Below are 23,423 nucleotides of genomic sequence, written 5' to 3'. Positions count from 1 at the left end.
GAGGTTTATGAGTTCAGGCCCTTCTCGGAGGAAGTAATAGCCCTACGTCTCGGAGCCCGGAGGCGGTCGACTGGATTATGCGTGTATGAATTACAGGGGTGCGAACCCTTTACAGTGAGGAGGGGGTGGCTTATATAGAGTTCGCCGGACCCCTCTGGCCCTTAGTTACTGGTAACGCCCTTATTAAAGTGCTATGATGATCATAAAAGCTACTTAATAACTGGCCGTTAGCGTGCAGAGTGCCTTTAGGTCTCCTGGCCGTCGAGTGGTTTGGTCTTGGTCGAGTGATCGCTTCTTGGCCGAGTGTCTCCGAGTCTGTCGAGTGGAACACTTCCAAGTCGATTGAAAAGTGATTTCTTCTAGAGATGTCCTTGGGTAGGGCAGTTTGGACAGCTCCATGACCCTACCCTAGGTACATAGCTTCATCAGCGGGGGCCGCCGCGAAGGCGCCGAGGGGGAGGGGGTCGTCGGCGCCGAGGTCGGGCATCTCCGGCACGTACTCCACCTCCACCTGCAATAAACCATGGCGTTAGGCACGACTCGAGCGGATTACGGGGCGGCGGACCCAGAGCTCGCCTAGGGGCAGAGGTCAGGTTCGGGGCCGGCCGGAGCCGTCGCCGGCTCCCGCGGCCCTGCTCTTCCTGTCGCTGCGACGGGGTGGCCGCGTATAGTGTCCTGCGGCTTGGGACTCACCGCGTCCGCTGCGGCGTCACGGTGGTGGAGGTGGCGGTGGTCAGCAGAAGCGAGCGAGGCACCCCCTACTCCTTGGTGAATCCGCTGCCCTCCTTCCTCTCTCTGGCGGCGACAATATTTGGCAGGAGAGGGACGAGATCGGGAGCGAGGGCTCAGGGAGAGGTGGGCGCAGGACGTGTATGTGTGGGGACGGTTTATTCTCTCTCAAAAAAATTGAGCCACGATGTGTGGGATCGTGTGCTGATTTTTCGGGCTTCTTGTGCGTGCGGGTGCAACCTTTTTTTTACTGCATGCCATCGAGGCACCCTCGTACAAGGCGGGGGGATCAAACGGGATGGTCGAACCATCACGACGTTCGATTATTGTGTGTGTGTATATATATCTTTCCCTAATAATAAAGTACGGATTGACTTTGTCGGATTCACCGTCACAATGCGCTTTCTTCTCATGTTATAATACGCTTTTACGATTTATACAGACAAAATCGTAATATAAATGAGATGGTACTAATTTGGAATCACGGTTTTAGGTATTCAGCCTGCACTCACGTCCCTAAGTGAAATAACGATTCGCAATAGAAAAAAAAGGTCCCGAACAGGTGCTGCATCGCCCCCACCGCATCGCCTCGATTGGCACCGGCGTAGGCCACCCCGCCGCTCGACCTCGCCTCGCACTGGAGGCGACCAACACCATCCTCCTCGCTCCCTCCCCTCCCCCAACCCGATATAGATGCCTAACCCGCGGGAACGGGCAGGCGGCCGGCAGGCGATGCGAGGCGCGGTGGCGGCGCGAGGAAGACAGGTAGATCCTGGCGTGGCGTCGACCGATTTGGCGGCTTGTTCCGGTGCCAGTGGCGTCCTGCTCATCCAGATAAGGAAAGAGAAGGGCCCGAGGGAGAGAGGAAACAGAGGAAGAAAGGAGAAGGAGAAGGGGCACACGCAGGGTGAGGGAGGCAGTCGCCGGTGATGGTGGCTCCACTGACTGGCCGACGGGCTTGCTAGGCAAGGCTAAGGAGTACGCTAGCCTGAGATTCGATAGAGGTGTGTTTCATTTTTAGATTTGGGTTGAACAGCCAGTTTGCTGTGTTTGACATCTCGTGCCTGAAATTTTGATCTAGAACATGCTTCTTTAGTTGGTAAAATCATTCTTGGGTAGATTTATTCGATGTAGTGATGGATCATCCTCTGGAGTGCATGAATTGAATGAATTTCTGAATTTTGAGCAGTATGATGTCATGGTATTTTATTAGGTTCTTCTGTGAATCCATACCAAAACCATCCTTGTAATTTGTTGTTCCCTCTCTCTTATCTGTGGTGCATCTAGCTTTGGCCTACTACTCTAAAAATATTGATCTCATTGTTGTGAATTTTGCACCAGAGGGAAGAAGTTGTGGTGGTGGCGAATTATGCAACCAATGTCTCTCACGACCGTCGGCCCCTGCTCGTGACATCTCTACTGGAGCCGCCTCTGCCTACTCTGGTGTGTTGCAGCTCCTTACTCTAGCCACGTGTTGCTTGCTCTCCCACTAGCCTCTGCCTCCTGTGGTCTCGAAGTTGATGACACCCTGATGCAAAGCTCCCACAATCATCCGCTCCATCTCAGCGTAAGAATCATGCTCGCACGTTACCTGTCAACTAGATTAGTTCATTGTGTATGTGTGTAGCCATGCTTTAGTTTTAGTAATCGTTTGATATTACATTTTGGTCACCCTTTTCTGCTTTCTTAGAAAAAACATGTCCAGCTGCAGAAAAGGAGTTTGTATCCAGCTTGACCTCCATAGCAGGAAGATTTTAGTAATCGTTCTATCAATGTTCTATTAATGGAGAGAGGGGGAGAGCAATGGAAATAACACCCCGTCGTGGTCCTAGTGCTTCTCTCCGTGGGTTCGCTTGCTCACCTCGGCATTTGCGGCTTCTACAGGTACGTACTAGACAACTACCCATTGTTTTTGTTTTCTACTGACAATTTGATCGCTTCATCAATCCTTCTAGAGGGTCTTGACAGGAAGGACTGAGCAGCCACTGTGCTGGAGTAGATTGTGTGACAGGTTTTTTCCTCTCTATCCTACCCGTGATTGGTTTCTTTGGTGAAGAAAGCATCACTATCTTTCAATACATCATGGATGATCAACATGTATGTCTTCATGGTACAAGAATGAAGATTAACTGTTCAATCTATTGATTCAGAGTGAGACAAGGGTGAAACAGAATAAGCTCATTTTTGTGGTGAGTTCCCTAGGCCCCAGACCTAGCATTTTAATTACACAATTTAGTTTTTGATCACGTTATTTCAGTTTCATTATAGACCTCATAATATTTTTTATGCACTAATATAAGGTTTATAATATTTTTTGGAGCAATCAGTTCTGTATAGAAAAGAGCTCACCTAAATTAATGACATGTTCATCTTATCTTTGATTAAAATTTCCCCCTCTAATATTCAGTTCCACTGAGAGTTGCAGAAGGCAAAATTCAGCAAATTAACTCTTAAGTAGGTGTTTTTGGTATTTCCCAATGTAATTAAAAAATTGCATAATCATACTGATTTATACATGGTGGAATTCAAGCATGTAAGTTATTTACATACTGATTTTCCCCTGCTTTGTTTTAATCTTTTCATTTACATAATCTAACTTTGTCCATCTATTTCTCTTCCTCTATTTTTCGGTTATCAAGATTTATACATGGTGGAATTCCAGAATAGAGGGTTGACTCATACTCATACTTCAATTCGGCTTATAGGGAACAATCATGAACCTTCGGCCTCCTTCATAGATGGTTTGATTTCAGCTGAGATACCTGAACCTTTGGTTGAGCCCTGGGTTATGCTCTTATGGATTAATTTATGGTTCACGGTCCATGTGGAGAATACAAAGTAAAGTGTGCATGTATGAAAGATGGATTGTGTTCCAAAAGATTTCCCAAAGATTTTAATGAGCAGACATCACTTGATGATAGAGGCTTTCCTATATATCATATATCATAGACATGATTTGGGTTACTATGTGAGGAACAAGGGTACTGTTAAGCTGGATAATCGATGGGTAGTGGCGCACTGCTTACAACTTCTTAAAAGATTCTAAGTGCACATTAATGTTGAGTGGTGCAACAAGACAAATTTGCTCAAATATTTGTTCCAGTATCTCACTAAGGGCCATGATGTTGCTCGCATAAGGTTTCAACCTATGGTCGAATGTTGAGCATTTGTTGCCCTTGGTGTGGCAACTAGAAGAAATGAAATTTTAAAATTTGTTGAGTGCAGGTAATAATTCTGTTTCTTATGTCTTTATTTATTTCGTATTGATTCCTGCTATTGATAACCATTGGTTTTCCCAATTCCTTCCACTTTGTCAGATATCTTTCTGCTTGCGAAGCATACTGCCATATGTTTGCTTTCAATATACATGGTCGTGAGCCTGCAGTGGAGAGATTGGTTGTGCACCTTCCTCGAGTCTTCATAAGGAGTTACCTTGGAACCAGGAAAGTTGCTTTAATTTTTGTTGAGAAGACGACGAAAAATAATGGATACAATTATGGAGTAAATAAATTACTTTGGCTGAACAACCTACAACAAACTGACCCATTCTTGTCATACTACTATCTTCTGTCATTTTCATGGTATTTTCTAGCTCTTAGTCTGCAAGTGTTGCCAACTCTAATGACTCACGACGCAGACTCGCATATTGCATGATCACATCTTAGCTTTCTTGGTAATTCTGCACTTCGAAGGAAGTTTGTTTCTTTTCGGGAAACCAAGGTAGTTTATTTTGATCCAAATCCAATAATAAAATTTGATCAATTCCTGTATAATCTATGGAAGTTGCATATATTTGTCAGGATTAATCAGCTTGATTGATAAGTTATATTTTTCATTTTGCAGTCTGTATCTGGTGAAACTTTATAGGCCAGTTACACATACATATAGAAATAATGTCATTTTCCTTTAAAAAAGATTAGCGTTGCATGTTCATAATAGCATTGGCCAATATTTTTTCACTGAATATAATCTAAGATGAGACAGAAGCAGATGGACTACAAGCTATAACTGAGAAGTGCACGAAGACAGATAAACTAATGAATACGAACTCTTATTTATTTTGTAAGTGTTGCAACACACGGGCTTGTGATTCATGGTTTGGACAACGCCCGTAGCAATGCACGGGCATATTTACTAGTATATATATATATATATATATATATATATATATATAAAAAGAGACCATAAGAAAATATATAATCGTCGTAAAAAATATTTTATGTTATGTAAAATTACAAACGTAAAAAAATAGTGTAAAATACACATAAACTGCAAATTTTCTTGTCTTATGACCTATATTTTTATTTTTTTATGCCAAATTTTACGTAGTGAATTAATAGGAATGTAACTATTTGAATTCCAAACGTAATTTAATGATGAAATGATCGTATGATTACCTCGGATGAAGAATAACTTATTCTGCACCCTGGGTGATGAATAGTATCACTATATATATATACACATACACACACGCACATATATATAGGTAAAACTGTGTCTACAATAGGTTGCCACAGAACTAGTTAAGGCTCACTAAGCTTTTAACGGTGTAAATGTTATGACAAAATTGGAAATAAATAGTGGAGCACCACTATAATGGAACAAATATATAAATATAAATATATATATATATATATATATAGTGATACACTACCTTATATATACCTTATATAATGGAACAAAAATATAAGTAATACACTATGTAAAATATAGTAATATAACATGATCCAACGAAGGGATTGACAAATTACCCTACCTTATATTTTTGACAAATTACCCTACTATGTAAAAAATATATATATATATTGGGTGTAGAATATGCTATTCTACACTCATGCTTAGTTTAGCGTTACTATATATCTACATACACTAGCAAAAAGGCTCGTGCGTTGCAACGGGAGAAAAAAAATTCTCTCATATCTCTAGATGGGTCGGTTGGACAAACTATGTGTGGCTGATTGGCGGGTTATATATGAGATCAAACCCATCCATTGGCTATTTTAATTTTTGCCAGCTCTCTGGACGTGGGCCACATTGCGCCGTCAGATAGGCTTCCTCCGTTGGGCCAAAACAGGTGGCAAGTAACGAAACGAAACCAAATAGCGTATGTGAAATTAATTGAAGTGGGACCAAACGAAGAGGGATGATACCAAGAATATCAATTAATTGAGGTGGGACCAAACAAAGCGGGACCAAACCAACAATATCACCTCCCTTCAATAGTCTAGCTCGGTCAGATGGCCGGTTGGTGGGTTATGAGACTGAACCCTTCTATTGGCTATTTTACATTTTGCCAACCCTGCTATTGGCTATTTTATTTTTTGCCAGCTCTCCGGACGTGGGCCATAGTGCACCGTCAGGTGGGCTTCCTCCGTTGGGCCAAAATGGGTGGCAAGTAATGAAACAACATAGCGTACAAGTAAAATGAGTTGAAGTGGAACTAAACGAAGTGGGACGAAACCAAGAATATCACCTCCCTTTAATAGTAGGTATAGATATATATAGTAATGCTAAACTAAGCATGAGTGTAGAATAGCATAAGTTATTCTTCGGGGTGCAGAATATATAGTAAAGTCTATTAATCACTCATGGTGCATAAGTTATTCGTCAAGGTGCAGAATAGCATAAGTGATGAATAGTGTGAGTGATGAATAACTTACCTGAATCCAGATGGAGGAATAACTATAGCATAGTGTTTACATGGATCACAAGGCTTCATTGAATGGAGATACCATGGGGTGGCACTACCACCTAGAGGGGTGGCATAGTCCCCGGATGATAAATAATCCACACTAATATATATATATATATATATATATATATATATATATACAGCCGGTCTATTCTGCTATATTAGTAGAATAGTTATTCTGATAACACTTCCGAATTGCACGCTCAATAGAAGCGCACTGCATCTTTTTTACGGTGAGCACTGCAATGCTTCATGGGAGAACTGCTTCATTTTTTGGCAGTCTGCCCGTGTGTTCTTCGTGGAGTCGGGTGTTGCGAGATGATTTAGTTTGTTTCTGGATCTCTTTTGACCTTTATTCTTTGTAATTTACAGGAAAAGCGACTAAAATCTTTGCAAATCGAGCAATTTGGCAAACGAGCTTTCTCTGTTTTTTCGTGTTCGCGTCGGATGCGATTTTTTCGTGCTCGGGTGTTGTTTGTTAGTAGGAATTCTTTGATTGCGTTCATTTTAATCGGACCGTTTACTCTAAAATTTGTCTAATTTTTAGGAGTTAGTTTTCAATTTCTGCCAAATCAATTATCTGGGCGTATGAGCTTCGTCCGCTCATCTGTTCTTGTTGTTTTTTTGGATTTTGTGCGTCGATGCATTTTGAATCTTTTAATTAGTTTGTCTTTTTGAATTCACTGTATTGCGCCTATAATGTTCGTATTTTTGGTGTGCTTTTTTAGAGAATAGCGCATGTTATTAACCATAGTGGTCGTGGGTTTGATGTTTTTTTTTGTGGGTAATTGTTCAAATTTGAGTGGTTGCGCAGTTTTTTGGCCACCAAACTGCGAGTGGAATTGGCACCTTTGTTAGTCTCGTACATGTTTGGACCTGTACTGCTTTGATTTTATTTTTGAAGTTCTGTCATATGTTTGTAGTGTACTGCATTTTCTTAAGTAGTGGATTTCAATGTAACTGTATTATAGTGGGCATGACAGCTTATGAGATTTTTCTTTTTTCTCAAACTGCATTCTGTGTTTCAGAGAACTGCAAAGTATGCACTTTTGTACTACATTATCAAAATAGTTATGCTGCTATTTTTGCTATTTATGTAAATTCTTCTGAACTCCATACCATGAGAATTCTATTGAATAGCATAGGTTAACTAAAAAGTTTTCGACCATTGGCATTGCATTGTTATTGTTTAGAGTACTGCATTTTTTCATATAAGGACCCTACTATGTGTATTAGAGAACTGCATTTCTGTCAGCAGCAACTTGTCTAAAAGGGTGATAAAATGATGCAGATGAGGTTGCATACTTTAAAAAGGCACCATTCAAGCCTTCTGATGGACATAACTTTAAAAGCATACAACATAAACAAAGCATTAGAATATGCCACAAATGGCTTGCTTTATCCTAGATAACCTACAGTGCAAATATTGTAAACTTCAGGGTGTTCTTCTTTGTAGAAAAACACCATGGCCACTTCTCTAGCCTCAAAGCCATTTTGGGAGATGAAATCTTTCCAGTCAGTAGTTATGTTGATGCACTCTTCAGAGTCAATGTGGTAGTGAGCTTGCATGTTTGCATACCCATTCTTGTGTTGTGTCTCCAAAGTAACCTTTCCTGAACTCGGAGCAGGAAACCTTATTGTGGATGGTAGTTTCTGTATTTTGGCATGCATGGAAAAAGAATATTTTTAAGTAAACATCAAATTTTATAAGTAAACTTCATACCAAATGTTGACTTAAATATGTACATATACATGACTTCTTTTGAATAAAGAAATTGCAATGTATGAACAAACTTATATACGAAATTGACCTCTAGTTTTAGTAGAATATATATTATACTATAAGATGTTTGCACTAGAACATATACATTCTATTAATAAGAGAACTACACACGAACAAAAATGAGGTTTAATAGATCTGTGTTGCAGTTTGTGTCTTGGGGTTCTGATCTAACTAGTGTTCTATACCTGGTGTGGTACTAAAGAAAAGTAGATAGACCTATCTAGAATTAATAAATGACAAATCTGAACAACAACACATATCTTTTTCTATTGTTGATACTACTAAGAAAATTTATGGAAATATAAATTTAGATGTGGATTTGCAGCCTATTTTATGTCAAAAATTGTGAGGGGAAAAACATACCCAACTTTCCTGCAGGTCTATGGATGTGAGGCGATGAAAAAATGGTGCCCGAAGCCCCCTGTTGGGTATCATCAGGCACCTGAGCATGCTGCGCCACTTGACGTCGGTGAGCTCTAGACCGTCTGCGTACAAGCATGTGTCCTCTACCAGGGCCATCCTTGCCAAGAACCCGCACGAACAGTCCATGGTGGGTTTAGTGGAATTTCAGAGAACAGTTGGGGATGGGCGGAACCCTAGATATATGGTTTGAGGAAAAAGAGGAACGGCAGGAGGATTTGTGTGAGTCTGGAGCACGAATGGATATGTTTTATGCACCCAATTGAGCAACGAAAGTAATAAATTGTGGTTGGTGTTAGGTGGTGGATTGATTCTGATTTAGTCTACGCGAATGCATTTGAGAAGGAACAACACAGCTTACTTGAATCTAGTGAACTGCATTGTCGTATTACAACAAACTAGAGAATGCGTGGATTGTGTTTGTTTTTTATTTTTCTAGTTATTGTTTACATTTTTATTGGGCCATGGTTTTTCATGGTATGTGGGAATGTTTTTATTTTCAGCGGCCTCGCTTTTGCGTGTTGGGGCTGTGTTGGGAGCAAAAATGCATTCAGCCCAAGTAGTCCTGCCTGCACGACTAGTTCCCGGTGCGCTGTGCGCGCGCGCTAATGTTTAGTCCCACCTCGCCCGCCGAGAGCGCCGAACCTATTTATAAGCCCTGGCTAGGCAACGGTCTCGAACTCCTCTGGTTACTTTTTTGGGCACTTATACATGGTGCTCACAACTCTATCCTCTCTAACCTGTGGGCGCATGTGTGCCCGGCCCCATGAATCGTGGCTCAGAATGGACTCGCCTATTGTGGGTGCAGACTTACTACGACACTGGTTGGGGCCTGGTTGCACCTGGTTGGTCAATTTTTTTATATTTTTCCGCTTACGTATTTTTCTAGTATAGGTCATGCACTGCTTAGTAAATCATTTTGCACTGCATTCATCAGGTTTGTGTACTGCATGTGCACACATTCCGCACTACATATGCAGGTGCATTTTTGTACACTACATGCTGGTCGATTTTTTTAGTGTTTTTCCTCTTACGTATTCTTTTCTAATATACGGTGTGCACTGCTTTGTTAGGTCAGTGTGGACTGCATTCTTCAGAGTCATGTACCCACAATAGGCGAGTGCATTCATCATGTTCATTCTGTACCCACAATAGGCGAGCCTAATACTCACGAGAGTGAGATCTGATAGATATGATAAGATAATATTTTTGGTATTTTTATAATAAAGATGCAAAGTAAAATAAAGGCAAAGTAAATAACTAAGTAGTATGAGATTAATATGAGAGATAGACCCGGGGGGTATAGGTTTCACTAGTGGCTTCTCTCGAGAGCATAAGTATTCTACGGTGGGTGAACTAATTACTTTTGAGCAATTGACAGAATTAAGCATAGTTATGAGAATATCTAGGTATGATCATGTATATAGGCATCACGTCCGAGACAAGTAGACCGACTCCTGCCTGCATCTACTACTATTACTCCACTCATCGACCGCTATCCGGCATGCATCTAGAGTATTAAGTTAAAAACAGAGTAACGCCTTAAGCAAGATGACATGATGTAGAGGGATAGACTCATGCAATATGAAGAAAACCCCATCTTGTTATCCTCGATGGAAACAATACAATACGTGCCTTGCTGCCCTTACTATCACCGGGAAAGGACACCGCAAGATTGAACCCAAAGCTAAGCACTTCTCCCATTGCAAGAAAGATCAATCTTGTAGGCCAAACCAAACTGATAATTCAAAGAGACTTGCAAACATAACCAATCATACATAAAAGAATTCAGAGAATATTCAAATATTGTTCATAGATAGACTTGATCATAAACCCACAATTCATCGGTCTCAACAAACACACCGCAAAAGGAAGATTACATCGAATAGATCTCCACAAGATAGGGGGAGAACATTGTATTGAGATCCAAAAAGAGAGAAGAACCCATCTAGCTACTAACTATGGACCCATAGGTCTGAAGTAAACTACTCACACTTCATCGGAGAGGCTATGGTGTTGATGCAGAAGCCCCCCGTGATCGATGCCCCCTCCGGCGGAGCTCCGGAACAGGCCCCAAGATGGGATCTCGTGGATACAGAAAGTTACGGCAGTGGAATTAGGGTTTTGGCTCCTGTTCTGATCGTTTGGGGGTACGTGGGTATATATAGGAGGAAGAAGTACGTCGGTGGAGCAACAGGGGGCCCACGAGGGTGGAGGGCGCGCCTGGGGGGGGGGGGCAGGCGCACCCCCTACCTCGTGGCCTCCTGTTAGTTGGCTTGACGTAGGGTCCAAGTCTCCTGAGTTGTATTCGGTGAGAAAATCACGTTCCCAGAGGTTTCATTCCGTTTGGACTCTGTTTGATATTCCTTTTCTTTGAAACCCTAAAACAGGCAAAAAACAGCAATTCTGGGCTGGGCCTCCGGTTAATAGGTTAGTCCCAAAAATAATATAAAAGTGGATAATAAAGCCCAATAATGTCCAAAACAGTAGATAATATAGCATGGAGCAATCAAAAATTATAGATGCGTTGGAGACGTATCAAGCATCCCCAAGCTTAATTCTTGCTCGTCCTCGAGTAGGTAAATGATAAAAACAGAATTTTTGATGCGGAGTGCTACTTGGCATAATTTTAATGTAATTCTTCTTAATTGTGGTATGAATATTCAGATCCTAAAGATTCAAGAAAAAAGTTTATATTGACATAGAAAATAATAATACTTCAAGCATACTAACAAAGCAATTATGTCTTCTCAAAATAACATGGCTAAAGAAAGTTATCCCTACAAAATCATATAGTCTGGCTATGCTCTATCTTCACCACACCAAATATTTAAATCATGCACAACCCCGATGACAAGCCAAGCAATTGTTTCATACTTTTGACATTCTCAAAACTTTTTCAATCTTCACGCAATACATGAGCGTGAGCCATGGATATAGCACTATAGGTGGAATAGAGTGGTGGTGGTGGAGAAGACAAAAAGGGGAAGATAGTCTCACATCAACTAGGCGTATCGACGGGCTATGGAGATGCCCATCAATAGATATCAATGTGAGTGAGTAGGGATTGCCATGCAACGGATGCACTAGAGCTATAAGTATATGAAAGCTCAAAAAGAAACTAAGTGGGTGTGCATCCAAGTTGCTTGCTCATGAAGACCTAGGGCAATTTTGAGGAATCCCATCATTGGAATATACAAGCCAAGTTCTATAATGAAAAATTCCCACTAGTATATGAAAGTGATAACATGAGAGACTCTCTACTATGAAGATTATGGTGCTACTTTGAAGCACAAGTGTGGTAAAAGGACAGTAACATTGTCCCTTCTCTCTTTTTCTCTCATTTTTTATTTTGTTTTGGGCCTTTTCTTTTTTTATGGCCTCTTTTCTTTCTCTTTTTTATTTGGGCTTCTTTGGCCTCTTTTATTTATTTTTCGTCCGGAGTCTCATCCCGACTTGTGGGGGAATCATAGTCTCCATCATCCTTTCCTCACTTGGGACAATGCTCTAATAATGATGATCATCACACTTTTATTTTTCTTACAACTCAACAATTACAACTCGATACTTAGAACAAAATATGACTCTATGTGAATGCCTCCGGTGGTGTACCGGGATATGCAATGGTGCATGAGTGACAAGTATGAAAGAATTATGAACGGTGGCTTTGCCACAAATACTATGTCAACTACATGATCATGCTAAGCAATATGACAATGATGGAGTGTGTCATAAATGGAATGGTGGAAAGTTGCATGGCAATATATCTCGGAATGGCTATGGAAATGCCATAATAGGTAGGTATGGTGGCTATTTTGAGGAAGGTATATGGTGGGTGTATGATACCGGCGAAAGGTGCGCGGTATTAGAGAGGCTAGCAAAGGTGGAAGGGTGAGAGTGCGTATAATCCATGGACTCAACATTAGTCATAAAGAACTCATATACTTATTGCAAAAATCTACAAGTTATCAAAGCAAAGTATTACGCGCATGCTCCTAGGGGGATAGATTGGTAGGAAAAGACCATCGCTCGTCCCCGACCGCCACTCATAAGGAAGACAATCAATAAATAAATCATGCTCCGACTTCATCACATAACGGTTCACCATACGTGCATGCTACGGGAATCAAAAGCTTCAACACAAGTATTTCTCAAATTCACAACTACTCAACTAGCATGACTTTAATATCACCATCTCCATATCTCAAAACAATTATCAAGTATCAAACTTCTCATAGTATTCACCACACTCATAAGAAAGTTTTATTATTAATCTTGCATACCAAGCATATTAGGATTTTAAGCAAATTACCATGTTATTTAATACTCTCAAAATAATCTAAGTGAAGCATGAGAGATCACTAGTTTCTATAAAACAAATCCACCACCGTGCTCTAAAGGATATAAGTGAAGCACTAGAGCAAAATTATATAACTCAAAAGATATAAGCGAAGCACATAGAGTATTCTAACAAATTCCAAATCATGCATGGCTCTCTCAAAAGATGTGTACAGCAAGGATGATTGTGGTAAACTAACAAGCAAAGACTCAAATCATATAAGACGCTCCAAGCAATACACATATCATGTGGTAAATAAAAATATAGCTCCAAGTAAAGTTACCGATAGAAGTAGACGAAAGAGGGGAGGACTTCCGGGGCATCCCCAAGCTTTGGCTTTTACGTGTCCTTAGATTATCTTGGGGGTGCCATGGGCATCCCCAAGATTAGGCTCTTGCCACTCCTTGTTCCATAATCCATCACATCTTTACCCAAAACTTGAAAACTTCACAACACAAAACTTAAAGTAGAAAATCTCGTGAGCTCCGTTAGCGAAAGAAAATAAAAGATCACTTCAAGGTACTGTAATGAACTCATTCTTTATTTATATGGGTGTTATACCTACTGTATTACAACTTCTCTATGGTTTATAAACTAATTTAATAGCCATAGATTCATCAAAATAAGCAAACAACACACGCAAAACAGAATCTGTCAAAAACAGAACAGTCTGTAGTAATCTGTAGCTAGCGCAAGATCTGGAACCCCAAAAATTCTAAAATAAATTTCTGGACGTGAGGAATTTATCTATTAATCATCTGGAAAAATAATTAACTAAATATCACTTTCCAAATAAAAATGAAAGCAGTTCTCGTGAGTGCTAAAGTTTCTGTTTTTTACAGCAAGTTCAACAAGACTTTCCCCAAGTCTTCCCAACGGTTCTACTTGGCACAAACACTAATTAAACACAAAAATCACAACCAAAACAGAGGCTAAATAAATTATTTATTCAATAACATCAAGGATAAATATTGTGTTGTCTCCCAACAAGCGCTTTTCTTTAAATCCTTAAAGCTAGGCATTGATAATTTTAATGATGCTCACATGAAAAACAAGAATTGAAGCATAAAGAGAGCATCATAAAACACGTGACAAACACATCTAATTTTAACATACTTCCTATGCATAGGCATCTTATAGGCAAACAAATTATCAAGGCAAGCAAAAACTAGCATATGCAAGGAAGCGGAAAGAAACAATAGCAATCACAACATAACGAGAGGTAATTCAGTAACATGAAAATTTCTACCACCATATTTTCCTCTCTCATAATAATTGCATGTGGGATCATAAGCAAATTCAACAAAATAGCTATCACACAAAATATTTTCAACACGGTCCATATGCATGCAAAGTTGACACTCTTCCAAAATAGTGGAACCTAAAGTTGACACTCTTCCAAACCCACTTTCAATAATATTGGAAACACTATTATCAATCTCATATTCATCATGGGGCTTAAATAAATTTTCAAGATCATAAGAAGAATCACCACAATCATGATCATTGCAACAAGTAGAGGACATAGCAAAACTAGCATCCCCAAGCTTAGGGTTTTGCATATTATTAGAACAGTTGACATCAAGAGAGTTTATAGTAAAATCATTGCAATCATGCTTTTTATTCAAAGATCTATCGTGAATCACTCCATAAGGTACTTCATCACAATTTTTAGATTCCCAAATTTCAAGCAAAACTTCATAAAGATAATCTAGTGCACAAAACTCACTAGCAATTGGTTCATCATAATTGGATCTCTTAAAAAGATTAGCAAGTGGATAAGGATCCATAGATCTTAGGTTCTCTGTTTAGTAATAAACAAATAACTATTCCAACCATACGAGAAAACAAGAGATGGGCAAAAAGAGGCAAATAGAGAAAGAGAGGGAGGATAGAGAGAGAGGGCGAATAAAACGGCAAGGGTGAAGTGGGGGAGAGGAAAACGAGAGGCAAATGGCAAATAATGTAATGCGGGAGATAAGGGTATGTGATGGTACTTGGTATGTTGACTTTTGCGTAGACCTCCCCGGCAACGGCGCCAGAAATCCTTCTTGCTACCTCTTTTAGCACTGCGTTGGTTTTCCCCGAAGAGGAAGGGATGATGCAGCAAAGTAGCGTAAGTATTTCCCTCAGTTTTTGAGAACCAAGGTATCAATCCAGTAGGAGGCTACGCGTGAGTCCCCCGTACCTGCACAAAACAAATAAATCCTCGCAACCAACGCAAATAGGGGTTGTCAATCCCTATAGGGCCACTTACGAGAGTGATATCTGATAGATATGATAAGATAATATTTTTGGTATTTTTATGATAAAGATGCAAAGTAAAATAAAGGCGAAGTAAATATCAAAGTAAATAACTAAGTAGTAGGAGATTAATATGATAGAGATAGACCCGGGGCCATAGGTTTCACTAGTGGCTTCTCTCGAGAGCATAAGTATTCTACGGTGGGTGAACAAAATACTGTTGAGCAATTGACAGAATTGAGCATAGTTATGAGAATATCTAGGTATGATCATGTATATAGGCATCACGTCCGAGACAAGTAGACCGACTCCTGCCTGCATCTACTACTATTACTCCACTCATCGACCGCTATCCAGCATGCATCTAGAGTATTAAGTTAAAAATAGAGTAACGCCTTAAGCAAGATGACATGATGTAGAGGGATAGACTCATGCAATATGAAGAAAACCCATCTTGTTATCCTCGATGGCAACAATACAATACGTGCCTTGTTGCCCTTACTATCACCGGGAAAGGACACCGCAAGATTGAACCCAAAGCTAAGAACTTCTCCCATTGCAAGAAAGATCAATCTAGTAGGCCAAACCAAATTGATAATTCGAAGAGACTTGCAAAGATAACCAATCATACATAAAAGAATTCAGAGAAGATTCAAATATTATTCATAGATAGACTTGATCATAAACCCACAATTCATCGATCTCAACAAACACACCGTAAAAGGAAGATTACATCGAATAGATTTCCACAAGATAGGGGGAGAACATTGTATTGAGATCCAAAAAGAGAGAAGAAGCCATCTAGCTACTAACTATGGACCCGTAGGTTTGAAGTAAACTACTCACACTTCATCGGAGAGGCTATGGTGTTGATGCAGAAGCCCTCCGTGATCGATGCCCCCTCTGGTGGAGCTCCGGAACAGGCCCCAAGATGGGATCTCGTGGATACTGAAAGTTACGACGGTGGAATTAGGGTTTTGGCTCTTGTTCTAATCGTTTGGGGGTACGTGGGTATATATAGGAGGAAGAAGTACATCGGTGGAGCAACAGGGGGCCCACGAGGGTGGAGGGCGCGCCTGGGGGGGGGGGCAGGCGCGCCCCCTACCTCGTGGCCTCCTGTTAGTTGGCTTCACGTAGGGTCCAAGTCTCCTGAGTTGTATTCGGTGAGAAAATCACGTTCCCGAAGGTTTCATTCCGTTTGGACTCCTTTGATATTCCTTTTCTTGGAAACCCTAAAACAGGCAAAAAACAACAATTCTGGGCTGGGCCTCCGGTTAATAGGTTAGTCCCAAAAATAATATAAAAGTGGATAATAAAGCCCAATAATGTCCAAAACAGTAGATAATATAGCATGGAGCAATCAAAAATTATAGATACGTTGGAGACGTATCAAAGCCCGTCTTGGGTGAGGGTGATGTGGTTCCATATCTCGTATGCTGCATAGGCGTCCTTTGACGCATACTTGATGTGCCTCATGGACAGAGGCAGGGAGGCCTAGCACGCGTGTTCTTCGCTGGTGATCTTGTTCTTCATGTTGTTATAGTAGTCGTCGATGAGCATGACGGCGATGTCTGCAAGGGAGTCCAACTCCTTGGTGGCCTCGGGTACCCTCCATTCCTTTTGGATGTCGACGAAGTTGGTGACCTCCGAATTGACATGCTCTAGCCTGGTTTTCTCGCTGCCGATGGAGAAGCCAACTAATGTGTTCCTGGGGTCGGCGAGGAAGTTGTGGAAGACGGTGCACCTTTCAGTGGCGCTCAGTTGGAAGAGCAGCACCGGTTGAGTCTGTCTATGGAGAGTTGGACGAGGGCGGGTTTCTGCGTCGCGTCAGGCTCGTTGTTGTACTCGAGATCAATCCCGACGATCTTGTGGCACTGCAGCCTAAGATGGCGCTGTACTGCTCGAGGGAGGTCGCCATCTGCTTCTTGTCGTTGGTGTAGATGACGTGCTACTTGGTGTTGCCGTGCGCCTCCACGTTCTTGTACTTGGCCATGACCCCCATCATCGGCAGTAGGGCTTCGTGTCTTTTGTGGAGATTGGTGTGATGGAGCAATTTGGTGGCAGCGCAATGGATACTTGTGTTGTTGTGGATGAGAAAGCCTTGGCAGGGGTCTGAATTTAAAGGGGGGATGGCCGTAGCGGATGAACTGCACGATCTCACTGACGATGCGGTTGTGTAGATCGTGGGTTGGGGTTGTGCCTGTGGTCATGGGTTTGTGGCAATGGAACCGCTCGGAGTCTCCGGACGTGGTTTTTGAATGTGGTTTTATTTTATTTTTAATCAGTAAAATTTGTTAACCACCACGTTTTGTGTGAACGGGCATTTGTCATGTTTATATGTATCATATGTGTTTCCGAAACTTCATTGCTTATGATACCGCACTACTTCATCTAACAAAAGCCACTTCATTGTCTAGAGGTGCGTACTGTGCCAGTTTTTGCGTGTACTTGCTACAGCCCTGGAAAAAAGTATAGTATATTCCGCAATTTAAAAGTATTTCGTTGTGAACTAGACCATGTATGTATTCTGAAACTGCATTTGCACATGATACCGCACTGCTTCGTCTAACCAAATTCACTGCATTGTCTAGAGCTCCGTACTGCACCTGTTTTTGCGTGTACTTGCTGCAGCCCCTGGCACGGGAGGGGGGTTGGGGGGCAATTTTTTTTGTTGTGGCACTTATCTGAAGGTAGATTTTTTTCGGACGCGTTATCTTAACACGCGTGTTTTTTTCCAATTTAATTTTTTATGAACTGCATGTATTTATTTGTTTGACTATCTGAACTTCATTTTTCTTCACAGCGAACTGCATATGGTACTAACTTCTTTGTTTCGATCTGGTGTGTCTTATTTAGCCAGGCCATTTTGGGCCAGCCCATTTTATGTAACTCTTTCCCACGCGGGCCTCACTCGTGGCCCTCCCAAGTGACCCCACAGCTCTGCTCATAGGAGAGATCGGGAAGAAACCTCTCCCTTCTCTTGCAGCGGCTCCCGAAGCATCTCTCCCTCGAGCAAAACCGCCGTCACCCGCAGCAATCACCATCAACCGCTTAACCACCGTCCTCAAGAGGTCCTTATTCCTACATTCCGCGTCCCTGTGCACTCCGCCAGCCCTTCTCGCTCCGCTCCCGCAGCCCTTTCCCGTCCGTTCCCGCCCCTGCCCCCACTGCCGACGTTCATCCCCTTTTTGTGGTACATTTCCCATGCCCTCGGTGTTGATCATCCCCTGATGTAGTTTTGTGATCCTCATAGTGGCTGCTGCGGTTTTTTGCTTATGTATTTTTTCGTAACCAGGCAATTTGATCTCGATTTGAAGTCGGTACTCATCTATGCTCTGTAGGCAGAGCAAGGTGCATCTAAGGTTTCATCAGATTTCATCGATTTTGTTGCTCATATCTGTCACTTCGTCCTTGTGCTGCAGGCAAATGCCATGTTTTCGCCAAGCAGAGCATAAGGAGGAGTTCAAGGTATGTGGACTGCTTACTTTGGCCTTGTTTATTTTCTATCATGTTCATCTAGTTTCCTAGTTCATCCTGCAGATTTGTGTATGTTGTGTTAGTTGTCAGCGTTCCTTCGCATTATTTGTCATGTGATGTCTTGTAATTTATATTTCTGGTTTTTATTGAATCCTGTAGGTGATCGAAGTGGTCATAATGATACACCAATTGGCTCTCGTTGTCCTGGTGGTAAGGATCATGGTGGTGAGGCAGGACATCAATTGAATTCACCAATTGAATCTTCTCCCATAAGTGTGGCCCTTCCTTCTGGTATGTGTTTATTTTTTTGTTTTTTTAATTTGCAAATTTGATTGTATCCCTATTTCTGTTGTAAATTTCATATGTGTCCTGTGAGTTTTGAAATGGATTGTTCTTATAAATACCTGCTATTTTTTATGTGAACTCCACTATATGTATGTGTGAACTGCACTGTTGTTTTATTTGGGTTTTTTGTATACATATGTGTGTACTCCATTACATTGATATATGGACTACATTAATTTTTATTTAGCTTATGATTGCTGCACTGCATTTATATGTATAAGTGTACTCCATTTCTTCTTTTTGTGCACTTTTTAATGACCATAGTTATACTTCATTTTGAAGTAGTGTTTATTTTTCATGCCGGGGCGCCTGGGTTTGAGGAGGTTACTCAATTGATTGACCATTATTTTGCAGAGGGTGATGTTGGTGTGAGCTTTGACCAGAGACGCCCTGTCTTGTCTGAAACATAATCACAGTCTGCTAATGGTACAGAGGAAGTTACATAGGAGTGGATGGTCTCAGAACAGCTTGGTGCACATGAATTGAAGCAAAGCAAGAAGAAGTTGAGGTTTGAAAGTGACTCAAAAGAGTATGCGGAGAAGGAGAAGAAGAAGAAAAAGAAGAAGAGGAGAGTTGCAGATGGTGCCAAGGGTGCCAAATTTGTCAAAGTCAAGCAGCCTGCTTTGCAATTGAAGAGACTGAGTTATGTTGCTGAGGAAGGTGGTACTCCTCGGCGGAGTCCACGTGTTGCTTGCATGAGCAAGAATCTTGGTAAGAGAACTGCTGAAGCTGGTGCAAAGGATCCTCACCGCAAGCGACCACATGTGAGTGAAGGTCCCAACTCTGATGATGATGACTTTGTGCTTGCTGATTTTTTGAGGGATGTTCATACTAGTAGACGCAAAGACTGTGGTTCATCTAAGAGTCAACCCAAGCGTCCCCGTGATGATGGCGATGAAGGTGTTGGTGCTGACTCTGGTGGGGAGGCGGAGGTTGTTCCAAAGGTTTGTTTAATTGGACTACATTTTTTCCTTCATTCTTATTGTATCTGTGTTTCTTTGTCTCTTTTTATGGCTAATCTTCTAATGTGGACTGCATTTCCCTTTACACAGAGGAAGAAGTCTAGTAGGAGCAATGCAACTGAAGATGATGCCGAGGGAGATGATGCTCGATTTAACAAGAATGTACGTTGTCGCTCCCCACTATTTGCAAAGATGGTGCACTACTGCATGATGTTGCTAACGTGACACTACGATCAGAGACCCTTCGACGAAACTGTGTGCGATGCATTAATCGCAAACGGTGGTGTAAAAACTATCAAAAAGGTGCAAAATGTTTGCGATGGCGGAGCCATCAAACACGGTTCAGATTTTATTTGCGTGTGCGATGCAGGGCATACGGTTCAGTTCAATTAACTATTTGCGATGAGGAGGAACAAAAGAAACGGGCAGCCAGATGAAGGTGTGTGCGATATACAGCATATGGTTCACTCGGATGAACTGTTTGTGATTAGGCAACACAAAAGAAATGGTCAACCAGATCAAGGTGTGTGCGATATATGGCATGCGGTTCACGCTGATGAACTGTTTGCATTGAGACAAGATAACATAAACAGTTGAATATAACAAGATGTGTGTGATACGCGGCAAACAGTTATGTAATCAGAAATATGTTCGAAGACCGATATTTTCCTCTCTCATAATAATTACATGTAACATCAAAATTTCTGCAACCATATTTTCCTCTCTCATAATAATTACATGCAGGATAGTAATCAAATTCAACAATACATCTATCACATAAAATTTTCTCAACATGATCCTCATGCATGCAAAGTTGACACTCTTCCAAAATAGTGGGATTAACATTAACTAAAGTCAAGACCTCCCCAAACACACTTTTATCAAAAAATTCATAAGGTTGAACATTCTCCAAATACGTGAGACCTAAAGTCCACACTCTTCCAAACCCACTTTCAATATTATTGCAAACTTTATTAACAATATCATATCCATCATGGGGCTTAAATAAATTTTCAAGATCATAAAAAGAATCACCCCAATCATGATCATTGCAATAAGTAGTAGACATAGCAAAATTAGCATTCCCAAGCTTAGGGTTTTGCATATCCTTAGGACAATTGCCATTAATAGGATTTATATTAACAGCATTGCAATCATGCTTTTGATTCAAGGATCTATCAAGTATGGGTGCGATAGCAACAATCTCATGTTTAACATAAGGAACTATTGCAAATTCATCTCCATAAACATTGGCATCATGGCCACAAGAATAGAAAGCATCACACTCATCAAGGGAGGGTATCTCAATCAAATCATCGAAATCATAATTATCTATAGATTCATGCATATCATTATTTTCTTCCAAAGCAACGGTCATTCTCTCAATAAATTCTTTGACATAGGCATTGTGAGCATAGTTTTCATAGCAATATTTAGGTATGTCCAAATTTTCAGATTTGTAGAGAGTAATATCATATTTTTCAATCAAAGAAGCAACTTCATAAGCACCCTTAAAAGCAACAAATTCTTCAATTTGTTCAATATCATAGTAACTGTAAACACCCTTTTCATATTAAGATAAAATTTCATTATCATTAAACTCACATAGGTAGGGAAGGTGTTTTTTATGGTTCTTAGAGGAACAAGTAAAATCAAAAATTTCGCAAAGATTCCAAGCATAGCATAGCAAACTGTTTATTTGATTCCATAAGAGTCTCCCTTTTCCAGACAAACAGTGATGCACAAAATGAGCATGCTCATCTAAAGATTTTCCCTCAACTAAACTAGTTGGGGTTTCAGCATGAGCACATATATATCGAAGATGATCCAAGTAGAAAACTTTAAGTGGATCCTTATCAATACATTTTTAGTAAGCAAAGATGCAAGCAAATAGAAGGCACAAGGAAACACAAACAAAAAGACATACGGAAAGAAGGCGAAGAAAAGGCAAATCTTTTTGAAAATCGTTTTAGAAGTGGGGGATAGGAAAATGAGAGGCGAATGGCGAATAATGTAATGCGAGGGATGAGAGTTTATGATGGGTAGTTGGTATGTTTCGGCTTGGCGTAGATCTCCCCGGCAACGGCACCAGAAACCCTTCCTGCTACCTCTTGAGCTTGTGTTGGTTTTTCCCTTGAAGAGGAAAGGGTGATGCAGCAAAGTAGAGTAAGCATTTCCCTCAATTTTGAGAACCAAGGTATCAATCTAGTAGGAGACAACGCAACAAGCCACCGAATACCTGCACAAACAAATGCCAACTTGCACCCAACGCGACAAAGGGGTTGTCAATCCCTTCATGGTTATCTGCAAAGTGAGATCTGATATAGATGGATAAACGGTAAAATAATATTTTTGGTATTTTTGGTTTATGGAACGGAAAGTAAAAGATTGCAAAGAAAGTAAATTGGAAACTAAAATTATAGATCGAAAACTTATACGATGGAAAATAGACCCGGGGCATAGGTTTCACTAGAGGCTTCTCTCAAGATAGAAATTAATACGATGGGTGAACAAATTACTGACGAGCAATTGATAGAAAAGCGCAAAGTTATGAAGATATCTAAGTCAATGATCATGAATATAGGCATCACGTCCGTGTCAAGTAGACCGAAATGATTCTGCATCTACTACTATTACTCTACACATCGACCGACTCCTGCCTGCATCTAGAGTATTACGTTCATAAGAACAGAGTAATGCATTAAGTAAGATGACATGATGTAGCGGGATTAACTTAAGAAATATGATGAAAACCCCATCTTTTTATCCTCGATGTCAACAATACAATGTGTGCCTTGCTGCTCCTACTGTCACTGGGAAATGATGCCGCAAGATTAAACCCAAAGCTAAGCACTTCTCCCATTGCAAGAAAAACCAATCTAGTTGGCCAAACCAAATCGATAGTTCGAAGAGACTTGCAAACATATCAAATCTTGCATATAAGAATTCAGAGGAGATTCAAATAATATTCATAGTTAAGCTGATCATAAATCCACAATTCATCGGATCTCGGCAAACACAACGCAAAAGAGTATTACATCGAATAGATCTCCAAGAACATCGAGGAGAACATGGTATTAATAGTCAAAGAGAAAGAAGAATCCATCTTCCTACTAGCTATGGACCCATAGGTCTGTGCTAAACTACTCACGCTTCATCGGAGAGGAAATGGTGTTGATGTAGAAGCCCTCCGTGATCGAATCCCCTCCAGCAGGATGCTGGAAAAGGTCCCTAGATGGATCTCACGGGTACGGAAGGTTGCGGCGGTGGAAAAGTGGTATCGTGGCTCTCCTGGAAGTTTTCAGGGTATTTGAGAATATATAGGAGGAAGATATAGGTCAGGGGGTCACCGAGAGGCCTAGAAGGTCGGGGGGCATGCCCTACCCCCTGGGCGCACCCTCAACATTTGTGGACGCCTCGTGGCTCATCTTA

The 23,423-nt window shown here is 41.0% G+C and overlaps 1 long non-coding RNA gene across 6 annotated transcripts; it reads left to right on the top strand.

The window, feature by feature from the left end:
* Positions 1–1,253: 1,253 nt before the first annotated feature.
* On the top strand, positions 1,254–4,746 carry LOC125512658. Of its 6 annotated transcripts, none has more exons than XR_007285470.1 (6): positions 1,255–1,733; positions 2,071–2,296; positions 2,420–2,613; positions 2,698–2,918; positions 3,369–3,954; positions 4,047–4,741. It is a non-coding gene; the product is annotated as an uncharacterized LOC125512658 (long non-coding RNA). The 6 variants fall into 6 exon arrangements; XR_007285468.1 differs by having other exon boundaries at positions 2,685–2,918; positions 4,047–4,739; XR_007285469.1 differs by having other exon boundaries at positions 1,254–1,733; positions 2,420–2,918; positions 3,435–3,954; positions 4,047–4,746.
* The last annotated feature ends 18,677 nt before the right edge of the window (positions 4,747–23,423 follow it).

This window comes from Triticum urartu, chromosome 6 (assembly GCF_003073215.2).
Source record: "Triticum urartu cultivar G1812 chromosome 6, Tu2.1, whole genome shotgun sequence".
NCBI classification, from domain to species: Eukaryota; Viridiplantae; Streptophyta; class Magnoliopsida; order Poales; family Poaceae; genus Triticum; species Triticum urartu.
Note: the sequence above shows the minus strand (reverse complement) of the source record. Positions and strands in the feature narration are given on the sequence as shown.